This window comes from Microtus oregoni, unplaced genomic scaffold (assembly GCF_018167655.1).
Source record: "Microtus oregoni isolate MIOR12 unplaced genomic scaffold, Mior012 000000F_ref0000247, whole genome shotgun sequence".
Taxonomy (NCBI): Eukaryota; Metazoa; Chordata; class Mammalia; order Rodentia; family Cricetidae; genus Microtus; species Microtus oregoni.
In genome coordinates, this window is record NW_024543059.1 from 85,143,482 (window position 1) to 85,155,721 (window position 12,240).

Below are 12,240 nucleotides of genomic sequence, written 5' to 3' on the forward strand. Positions count from 1 at the left end.
TCTAGCCTCTTCTAGGCTAATTCTCACATATTAATTTAGCCCATTTCTAATCATCTGTGTAGCGCCCCTAGGTGCACTTACCGGGAAGATTCTAGCCTATGTCCATCCTGGGTCGGAGCTTCATCATGTGCGTCTGCCTGGGAGCTGGGAGCATGGCGTCTCTCTGAGGCGTCTGCTCCCGAGAGGAGAGCTGTGGAGTCTGAGCTCACTTCCTCTTCCTCCCAGCGTTCAGTTCTGTTTACTCCTCCCACCTATCTTCTAACCAATGAGGGCCAAGCAGTTTCTTTTTATTTAACCAATGACCTTCCTCCATCATTGGAGATCTTGCAGTCTTGAATGAGTTTCATCCTGACTGAAGGTCTTAGGACTCTTTTATAAGTTCCTACAGTAGAAATTATAGGTCACCTCTCTGTCATTCTGTCTTTTTTTCCATCCAAGGTATTGTCTCATAAGCACATGGCAAATTATTATTTCTAGGAAATTTCAATAAGATATGCAGTCATCCATACTTTGTTGCCTCCTTAAGGATTATAAAGTTTGTGTGGTAGAACCTTGCATGTATTCTCATGATTCTGAGAGTCTGAGTCACCATGTAATAGGCATATGACAACAACATTTCTCCTGAGAAATATGTTATTCTCAAGAGCATTAACACTATGGTCATTGGGAAAAGATTAGCTCTTATGATTACTGCGCCTGTGTGTTTAGATGTGTGTGCACACATGTGTGTGTGTGTTTGACGATGTGTATGACTCATGTAAAGGAGTGTGCAGGTGTGCATTCTCGTGCTTGTGAATGCAGAGGCCAGAGCAGGAGGGCAGGCTCTTTCACTGAACTGGATGTTGGCCATTTTAGCTTGACTGTCTGAGCAGTGACCTCTTGGAATCAACTTAATTATACTTCTCACAGTTGGAATTAGCTTTTTTTTTTAACATGGGTTCTGGTTATTTGAACTCAGGTCCTCATATTTACAGAGCAAGTACTCTTATTCACTCAGCTATCTCTCAAGGTCCTTCTGATGACTTTCAAAATTTGCTTTCCAGGAACCAAAATGTAGACTTTTATAAACTAGTACTAATCAATTCTGCTTAGTAAAGAAGTTAGGATGTTCTCAATACATCTTGAGTTATGGATTTAAATAAATAATCCATCAATAAAGCAGGAAGAAACTGTATATTACACTTTAAAGATTTATTTATTCATTTATTTATTTATGTAGCTACAGAAAATATAAAATCCTAAAGAATTTAACAGCCAAACTTCTATGTACCACACATAAGTATCACTGGACATTCTTTTCTTCATTGTTTTAAAAAAGAAAGAAAGAAAAAAGTAATACTTCCAAAGCTGTTCCATAAAATTAAGAGTCAATTTGTAAATTGAATGGAAGTATTAGTTTCATAAATCATGGGGTTTTTTTACATTATTTTAAGTGTTTTGAATGTTGTTTTATGAGAGTTCGTGCGAAAGACCTTTATTAAGACAGAATGCACAGCATCTTCCAGGAAACCCTACTAAAGCCCTCACAGGCTGTGCCCAGTGAGCACGCAACCTAATTAGACTCATAGACCTAATGGCAATGCCAGGAGCTCACAGGATATTAACAGGCCAGTTAAACACTTTTTAAAACTGGGCCAACAATGTTAAGATCCTCTGGGGTTCATTACGCATTAGTACAAACTGGATGTCTCTAAAATCGCAAATGACTCGGGAAAATAAATTGCTGGCAATAACTTTTATATTGTAATGCCCATCCCAATACCCTTTCTCCAGAGAATGGATAGCTGCTCCACTTGTTCACGTCAATGGCTAATTCAGCATCCATCAAGCTGCTACTTGTTGGTGGCAGTTATGCTTTATGGCCTATAACTTCACTAGTCTGATCCCAAGTGCCCGACTAAGCCAGGGCAGTTCTTAAATTGAAAAATACCAAAAAAAAAAAAAAAAAACAGTCAAGCAATCTCTAGTGCAACCTGGAAAACAGTTTGTTTCATACTAAAGCATATACATATGTGTCTACTGCAGAAACATTAGTACTGAGAAAGACAGATTATAGATATGTAATTACCACAGTTACATTAATACTAAGATAGGCTATCAGTTATATAAAATATGCCACATTAAAGAAGTTCATAACCCACAAAATGTACTTTCTGATGTCCCTCAGAACCAGCCAGAAGGAACTCATTCAATGGTTAATGCAAAAGACATTTATTAATACATAATGTACTAGGTCTTAAGTAGTAGTTTTCTTAGAGGAAACTTTCAGGTTGTTTATAACTCTTAGATGACACAGTGATGCCTTGGAAAATAGCTTATGCCTTCAGGGTGTGAGAGAAATAAAGATGCAGATGGCTTAAGGATCCAGCTCTCATAAATGTCACACAGAGGTACGACAGGAACTGGGTGCCTTACAGTCAATCAAAATACCCTGAATCCACACCTAAACCTCTCAGAACAAATGGGTGGACAGCAAGTGGAGTCACTAAGAGAAGATCTCTAGATTCTGGGAGGACTAAAGATGGAATGAGTTGCCAGCTACACATTTCAGCATGGTGTGCCGGCGGACTCAGGGCCACACAAGGGAGCCAACTCTGCCCTCCTCTGCTGGAGAATAATAATAACAATAATAATCATAATCATAATAAAGATGGCTCTCCCTATCTTACATCACGAGACTCCCTTGGACATAGAGAAGGACAGATGATTTGAAGGATGGAAAATTTATCTAAGACTGTGATCTAAAGAAAACTAAAAATTATTTGATCAACAATTACTTTCTTCTTTCTTCTAACAGTATCGGTAAGAGGACACTGAGGTAATAAAAAACATATTAACTCTTTTTAAAATATAAAATTTGCTGCATTTTCTCCTAAAGAGCTGATTACAGTGTTTTGTTGGCTAGATGAGAATTGGCTAAAGTTCATTTTTTACAATTTTTCAGAATGCTTATTGGGGCAGGGCCATTTGATAAAGCATAAATCATAATATGTTTGTCTATATGTTAGTGTTTTCTAAGGCACTAAAAATAAATTCAGAAAAAAACTCACTTCAAACATATACAGCAAGCTGTATCTTCCTTGTATTGAATTTGGACTCATTTGCACATACAAACACTGATTAAGCACACCATTGAGAAGTCATGCTTTTGGCTTCAATTGCCATGATAGTTCGCCAGTGTCAGAATGATCAAAGATAAAAATCAAACTACCAGCAAGATGTAATAGTGAACCTCTGTAATCCTTGTATTTGGGAGACTGAAGCAGGAAGACCAGAAGATCAAGGTCAGCTGATCAATATGGCCCTCGCTAAGAGAGATCCTGCTCCCTCTGAAGTATAAATTAAACTATGTGTTCTTACATGGTGTCAAGAAAACTCTTGTAGTGTCAAGAAAACATTTATAGTGTTCTGAATTTTAAACTAAATATCAGTGGATAACTGAGACTATTCAATGGGCCACAAGCTGTTTGCACATTAGGTATGAAGGCAGCAATTCTTTTTTCTTGTTATTCAGTAATGAATCTCCAGATCGTACCATAAAATTTAGGATATAATTAGATATCAATAAATAATTACTGAATGAATGAACATGTGGGTAAATTAAGAATGAAATATGTGTGTTAAATTATGAAAACAAGAGGACAAAACAAAACTATATATGAACCCTGTAATTCAGGTTTATAGGTTAGCCATGGTACATGATACTGAATATAATCAATTTCAAGTAAAGATAGCAATGACTTAATGTCTACCTATTTATAGCTATAAATAGCCACTTATGTGAAAAATTCCTGTGTTTCATTTACTGTTTTTTTTTAATTTTTGGACCTAATCTAAAAGACTTAATGATAAAATATGAGCAAGATTGAACAAGAGCTGAGTTAGGGCTCTGAAAACCCACCTTTCTTGTCTCAGAAGTAAGCCTAGAATAGATTATTTCCTTAAAATTATAAAGTGTTCTTGTTTGTAATGTCATCCATGAGATAATTTTTTTCTTTGACTGTTGGTGTTTTAGCTAGAACCTGAACGATATAGAGACAAAGTTTTGAGTGAAACAAAAATGTTTAAGAAACAAACAAGCAGCAATAACAAAAATAAAAACAAACTACAACACTCTTGTGAAAAAAAAAATACAGTGTTTCAAAAGTCCTTTGAATGTTATCTTATTTACAATTCTTTATATTTAAGAATACATAATTTTCTGAGCAATATGACTAGAAAGTTCAGGGCACTCTAGATAACAGAAAAAAAAAATATCACCGTGACTCTGGGAACTGGATCACAGTCAAACTAGGTCTAACATGTTTTCATAAGTCTTTCATTTTTTTCTTCTTCAAATGTGTCTGGCTCTTACCTGCATATGTGTGTACCATGTGCACACAGTACCCACAGATGGCAGGAGAGGGTGATGTACCCCTGGAGCTGGAGTTACAGACAGCTAAGAGCTGCCATGTGTGTGCTGGGAATCCAACCTGCTCCCTCTGAGAGAGCAGGAAGTCCTCTTACCTCGGAGCCATCTCTGCAGGCCCACCTTTTGGAAGTTAGACCAATCCCAAGGCCAATGAACCAAAAATGAGGAGCAATTTATAGCCTAACTTGCTTTAACACAACAAAATATTGGTCCATCTGTGTCACTTCCTCTGATACATTTCAGTCTGTAGGTGTTTGAAAATGTTTCAAAGTTCTTTTGTAATACGTCTACAAAATGCTAAGGATGTGGTGATAGACTTGTTGATCTTTTCAGCTATAATAGGAAAAATGTATATGTACAAGACATCATAATATGGATTTTTAAAAGGGAACTGGATTTAAAAAGTCTAGCATACAACCATGAACTGGACCCTTTCAAAGAATTTAAAATGCAGGTGCATCTATAACATAACAAAGATAGTCACCAATTTCATAGAATGAAAAGAAAAACAGATTCTCACTAAGTGGAAGCCCTTCTATAATAAAAATCTATTTTGCATTTTATAAAATATATTACTTTTCATATGAACTGAAGAGGTTTTCTTGAAACTATTCACAGTGATTTTTTTTTTAAGAAATGAAATCATTGGTAAACTTTCTCACTTTCTCTTTCTTGTTTAAGTATTATCTGAATCTTTTTGTTATAATTTGCTTTATATTTAGAAATCATTTGAGATTACTATGTTTCTCTCTCCTCTTTCCTCTCTCCAAATCCTCGCCCCTCCTCTCTTTCCTCTTCTGTTCAGTCTGTATAATGTAACTGGCATGTATGTGTTCAGGCGTGACACTTTGATACTGGATATCTAATTGTTGTGCTCTTCTCTGGGGAAAAAAAATTCTCCCACTCTCAGGATCCCTCAGTTGCCTGTAGATCTTCAAGTAGGGTCTAGGTTTTGTGGTCTTTCCCCATTCGCACTGGCATGTTCATTGGCATCATTTTATTTGGCTTATGTTGAGGCAGTCATATTGGTGAGACTTTACAGGTATAGCTTCTGACATTTCTATAAGGCAAAATTCTGTAGCAACCCCCCCAATGCTATATTACAATCTTTCTGGCCTTCTTTCAGAAATTTTTAAGTAGAATAAAAAAAGCCTTAGTATTTATAAATAACACTTAGGATAAAGCACCAGTATCATAGAGCTGAACAACAACAACAACAACAACAACAAAAATTCTCGAGTTAGGATCAGTCTATCACACTCTTCATGCTGAATTGTGTACATTAAATAAGTTGATCAACAGATTCTCCTTCCACTATGAACGTTCGCATCCCAGGTTTAATGGCACAAGCTTGGCTACTATTGTAAAACACAATTATCCCCTTTGCCCTGTCATACCTTTAAAGTTAAGTGAATTTTGCCAAGGTTTTCAAGCAGAAATGGTTGATTTTAGTGATGAGAGCTAGCGTATTACATCACTGAGTACCTTTGAAAACTCGGAATTCAGGATGCACGGTCCTTCTGTGGAATGAATGTTTTTTGTACAGATACCTCCTGTACAGTGTACTCTCTGTTCTTTCCAGTTGTAGGGGAGTGTTTACTGAACAAGAACATTGTGTGTATCTATCACAGACAAGGATAATTCACTAAAATGGCCAGGATGTAACTCATCACTCTCCTCTCTCTCCTACTATTACATATCACTTAAAGTCCATTCACTCATGAGACTGCCTTAGCCTCATGATTCCTCCTGTGCTCACTATAATTGGAAACTAACCACACCCACCTTTATATCTCATGGCAAAGGAGATGGTGTCCAATAAGATCTTTGAAGAAAGTGGAGAATATGATTTTTAAAATTTGAAAAACTTGAAAATTCAGGTGGGCCTAGGCAACAGAAAGAAAAAAATAGTAGCTGAAAGGAACACACCATGAATAAAGGCAGAGATACAGGAAAATAGAGCAGGAACACTGCTTAAAATGCCTTGGAAGGAAAGCAGACTGAAGTTCTGCTACCTCGAGGGAAGGCAGCATTGGGCATAACCCCTATGGGAGGAGGATTTTTATCCCCCTTCAATCCACCCAAGGCCCAGACCTTGGAAAAACCAACAGTGGTGAGGTAATTAAGCTCAGGGAATAGCCAGCTGTGGCAGATGTGGAGGGAAAGAAATGCCTCTTAAGACATGAGATTCATAGATCTTGATAATTCTGGAGGGAGAGGTTAGGGTGGTGATGTGGGATTCCTTTCTGTATGTTGTGAACACCGTTGGTTAATAAAGAAACTGTCTTAGGCCTGTGCAAGGCAGAACTTAGATACGTGGGGAAAACTAAACTGAATTCTGGGAGAAAGGAAGCAGAGTCAGGAGACGCCATGTAGCCCCGCCGAAGACAGACACCAGAACTTTACCAGGTAAGCCACAGCCCCATGGCAACTCACAGATTAATGGAGGTGTGTTACTTTAGAATATGAGTTAGCCAGAAATACACTTAAGCTACTGGCCAAACAGTATTGCAAATAATATGGTTTGGGTGTGATTATTACAGGACCGGGTGGGACAGAAATCTCCTACAACAGGGTGGCAGATGAAGGGACTCTAGCTGGAGTCTGGCAAACAGGACTCCGGCAGGCCTTGTCCTTTCCCCATTTCCTCTGCCTGAGGCTGACCACCAAGGTCAGTACTGAAAAGTATTGAAGTCCAGCAATCAAAAGCCCCTATGGCTCACCTAATAATATTCCAGTTAAAATTAAACACCTCATCCTATCAAGGGGTTTCCCCTTTTAACCTTTTGAAACTACCATTTTCCTATGTGCCGCTTATCTTTCTCCCTTGCCCCTTTTCTCCCCTCTCCCCATTCCCTTCCCCATCTAGCACCTCCTCTATCTCCTGTCTTGGGGAGTCCCAAGCTGAATTCGGGGATGCCTACAGCAGACAAGTGACATGTGAACTGAAGTGCCTTTAAGTAATCTGAATTTACAGGAATCCAGAGAAAGAACTGGAGACTAGCATGGGGAGGAATGCAAAGCATTCACTCTGGAAGGTAAATGCTTTGAAAATCACAGAGCCTGGCTATGAAGGCGAGGCAGAATTGTATGCCCAGGCAGCCTGCTGTCTCCTTCCCATCCACAGGCGGGATTCATCGGGCTCAAAAGAGATGTCAAGATGAAACACTATGAAATAAACGCAAAGTGAAAGGAGAGGGTTTGAAGGAAGACTTGGAGGCTGGGGGAGCCTTCAAAACAAATTTCTAGTCTTTGCAAAATAGGAAAATGCATTAAAGCAATGTCACAAGTGACCTCTTAACAGAGACCATCTCATAATAAGTTGATGTTCCAGGTTAGAGACTCGGGATATCCTGACCCAGGTCATTGAATACCCTAGTAATGATAAAATCCACGTGTTCTCTCATCCTGTTATGGTTTTGTGCTGGCAAACATAGAAAGAGATGCTTGCTGTGGGGGGAACTGAAATAATTTGTCTCTTCTCTAAAGAACTGTGAGGGCTGCAGCTGAGCTCATCTCAGAAATCATATTGGCTCTTTGGATTCTTTGATGACATTTCACAAGGGAAGGAGCCTGGGAACTGACTGAATTAAAATTGGAGTAATTAAAATCTGAAGTTGATGCGCCATTTGTTAGGCAGTGGCCAAGCTGCTCCTGAAAGAATCCAGATTCCACATGAGTGAAATTGTTGCCAAAATTTAAAAACGAAACGTTTTTTATTTTTATTTAATTATAATTCAGTGAGCAGGAGTCGGGTTTCATTTTTGGTCCATCCCTGAGAATGTAACAACAAGAGGATCCAAGTTCATCATACTGAGACATATTAGGAAGTTTCACTGAGTGATTGGCATGCTCCCACTTTGCATTGGAGTTTGGTAGACTCAAATAAGTATTTGGTAAAATGGATGGACAGAGTTTGAAGCTGGAAACTGAACAAGGAATGAATTTTGATCATATGAACATAGGTTATGTTGTGCGATGATTAGTTTTAAGTTGTATCAGAACTTTCTGGATAATCTACGGGAGCAGCGACAGAGTGGAAAGAGGAGGAGGTAGTGAGACTCCGCCTGATGCTCTTTCAACCCTTTCGCCGAACAAGCTCAGCCTCAGCCACAGCTGCCCATACAAAATGTGTGAGTGTCAAGTAAGGTGGTTCTGAGGAAGAATGCTCTTTTCTCTTAGTTCTTGCCGTGAAGGCAGGCTGAACACATACACACATAGAGGCAGAGGGACATGGGTGCCTGCTGCAAGCTCTTGGGGAGTTTGGTGCCTTGATACTGTACTTACAAGAGGCAGGGTCAATGTGTTGAAATGCTGTCTTGCCAAGAGATTCTGCATTTCCTCATGCACTCCTGGAATCCACTTTCCCCTAAATACTGAGGACCTGATTTGCAGTCCCACCATCCTCTTGGATAACAAACCAAAGAAAGCCGTGCCACGTGTGCTTTTCTCGGCTTGTTTGATTGACATGTCTGTCTATGAGCGCAATCTTCTGGCAGCCAGGAAGCCTCTGTTCAGCGAAGCCAGAAAATGTACAGCCTGACCTCAGAGGCAGGCTGGATAAAATCAGTGCTGAAATGCATTCTAGATTCAATCCCTTGATTCCATTTCTCAGTTGGAGAGAAGTAGAAAGGGGATGACCAATGATTAGTGACTAACCCATTGATTCTACAATGGGTATGGCCATAATAACAGATGTGTTGCTATATTGAGGATCAAAGAATGATTTTCTCAATGAAATCAAAGAGAGATAGAGGCTTAACAAAAATAAGTACAGATTACTCAAGCCAAAAAAAAACATGAGAATGGCATGAATAATATATGCCCAACTACAAGGGAAAATTAGTTTGTTTCTACTCTTAGAAGGAAAATTAATGGCGATCACTAAGTACATGAAATCTATGAACATGCATATGTACAACTGGATGACTATACATATCCACAGGGGGAAACAATTTATGCAAAATTTTAAACATTATATTCTATCATACTGGGAATTGTTCGAGACAAGAAAAAAACTGAAAACCCCTTCTCATATTGCTGTATCAGTCCATCCCACATGCATACCTCCCTAACTCCATATGCTGGACCACAGATGATTCTGAGATTCCTAAGAAGTATCTCTCAACTTGCCAGCCAGATGGTGAATCTAGACATTCACCTGTCGGCCTGTGTGCTCTGTGCAAGCTCCTGAAGACAACAGCTTTGCACTAACCTTCCCTGTTGCCAGCGATCAGTGGCCACTGGTCCCACAGCTGCAATGGGTGTGAGAGTCTGCCTTGCAGCTTATCTGAGCACCTGCTATATCTACATATTGACACTTAAGCCTCAGCTATGACAAAGTTGTTCACCATGTTTATTTGAGAGTAGCCTTTTCTCCTTATGACTTCTAAATAAAATTTATCATACTGGAACTATTGCTATACAATAATTTAAATTGTGGTGCTGTAGAGCAAAACCTAGGAACTTGTGCATGCTAAACAAATACCACTAAATCACACTCTGGTCTCTCTTTCAGTGTCTTTCAAATAAATGTTTGTTACCCTGGTTACATTGGCTCATGCTATCACAGTGTTTAGTAAAAGAAAATTTACCATTTTATCTTTAGGTCTATGAGGAAGAGCCAGAATAGGATCATGTAGCCATCAAAACTTCCTTTTTTGATAACTAAATGCTTTGTTGGGTCAAGGCTGTTTGTCTGAGCTTTTCTATGAGACCCAGTTCTCCAGAGTTCCTGATCTCCTTCCTACGCACGTACTCCACTCTCTGTGTGTCCACTTTCCTCAACGGAACAGATTCTTCTTTTTTTCTGTGTGCTTCCTATTTATCGCCCATTGCCACTTAGTCTAGGACTTCCAAGTAACTATTAGGTAATTATTCTTCCCTGATGAGAAGTTATAGCTATGAACTCAATTTTTCAGAATGAAATACTTTTTTAAACATTGAAGAGTTCATGAGATAATTTTGTGGGTTTTTTGCGTGTGCCTTTGAAATGCAAGGCTAGATATGTAGCTAGCCTAACCTACTGGGCTATGTTCCAAGCCAGTGAGAAATAGTAGGCCCTGTCTTAAACACACAAAATTAGCAATAATTATGAAAGGGGGACTGTGCCTGACGAATGACACTTGAGGTTGTTTTCAAGCTTCGAAGTGCATGTACACACACACACACACACACACACACACACACTCCTTCATGCACAAGCATCTACACATGCCTGAGCATGCACACACATATAAATAAATAATACACTGATGGGGAATCTTTGCCAACCAATTATCTTTAAGAGGTGGGACCCAGTTAGGGTGTGGCTTTCTGGGAGAAAAATGGGAAGAGGCAGGTGCCCTCTCTCTGTGTGGTTCCTTCACAGCACAGCTGAGCTTGATCTTGTCGTTCCTGTTTTCTTTTAGCTAGCCTGGTTAATTCTTGAATTGAGATAACTTCTACAATACACAGAGGTCTTTAGTCTTCAAAGGAATCTAATATATCCTCATAGACATAGTAGAAGTATTACAAATCTGTTCCTAAATTAATATTAGTCCCTTGTGGTAATTTGGATGAGAAAGTACCTCATGAATTCACATATTTCAGCACTTAGCCCCTAATTGTTGACACTGTTTGAGAAAGTTGTGGGACCCTTAGGAAGTAGAGTCTTACTGGGGGAAGGAGCTCATGGGGTATGTGCTCTGAGAGTTTCTTGCCTAGCCCTACTTCTAGTTCACACTATGACTCTGGGTTGTAATTGAAGATATGATCTCTCAGCTTCTTGTTCCTGCTTCCTGCTCGCATGCCTCCTCCATCATCTTGACTCTCCCTCTGGAACTGTAAGCCAACATAAGCTCCTTCTATCCTAAGCTGCCTCTCATCACGGCCTGTTATCACAGGCACAGAAAAATCATTGACACAGAAGTAGGTACCAAGCAGTGAGCTGCTATAAAGAACACGACTCTGATGGCTGGAACTTCATTGGGATCAAGGATTCAAGTATCTGAGCCGATGAGGAACATTTCTCATTCAAACCACTACATTCTTCATACAGTTTGGATAATCAATGAGATGGATGTTTCTGGAACTTCGCTAATCATGGCAGTATATCAAAAGGCCAATTAGTTCACCTGAGAACTATTATCACAGCAGCCTCAGACTGGATTTGCATCTATGCTTGTGAGAACAATGCCGAGCCAGAAAATCAGCCGTGGTAAAGGTCTGATAGGCTTGTCAATTCCTTTCTGCATATGTGTCACGTCTAGTTTAGGCTTCTGTAGTAGAATCCAGCATCCACACGACAGCTAATGACCATCTGTAACTCCAGATCCAGAGGGGTCAATGCCTTTTTTTCTTGGCCTCTGTAGGCTTTGCAAGCACATGGTGCATAGGCAGCACGTTCATATATAAAATATAAATAATAATTTTTAAAGACATTAAAATAGAATTTGATATCTTGAGTTCAAGAAAAGCTCCAAGTTCTGACCAGGAGTTTCCTTAGATAACAGTCTTGAAGTGAGAGAGCCATCTGAAACCAAAGTGCATATAGGGAATTCTGTGTAGACATGAGGGTGAAGCTTAGTGGGAGAAGCTCACGCCTTAGACAGAAAGACTGAAGGATTCGGATTAGCTTTAAAGAAACTCTCGCAGTCCCTTCTTCATCTTAAGAGAGACCATTGGGGACTTTTAAGGACAGCACTGACATGTACTTATTTACTTTTAAAGGTCAATTGACAGCTGCCTGACAGGAAGCTTGTAGATCTCCTTGAATGGTGGCCATTAACAAAACATGTCGGTAGCTGGGATTAGAGGCTGGCAGCGGATGTGAAGAGAAATGGGTGGAT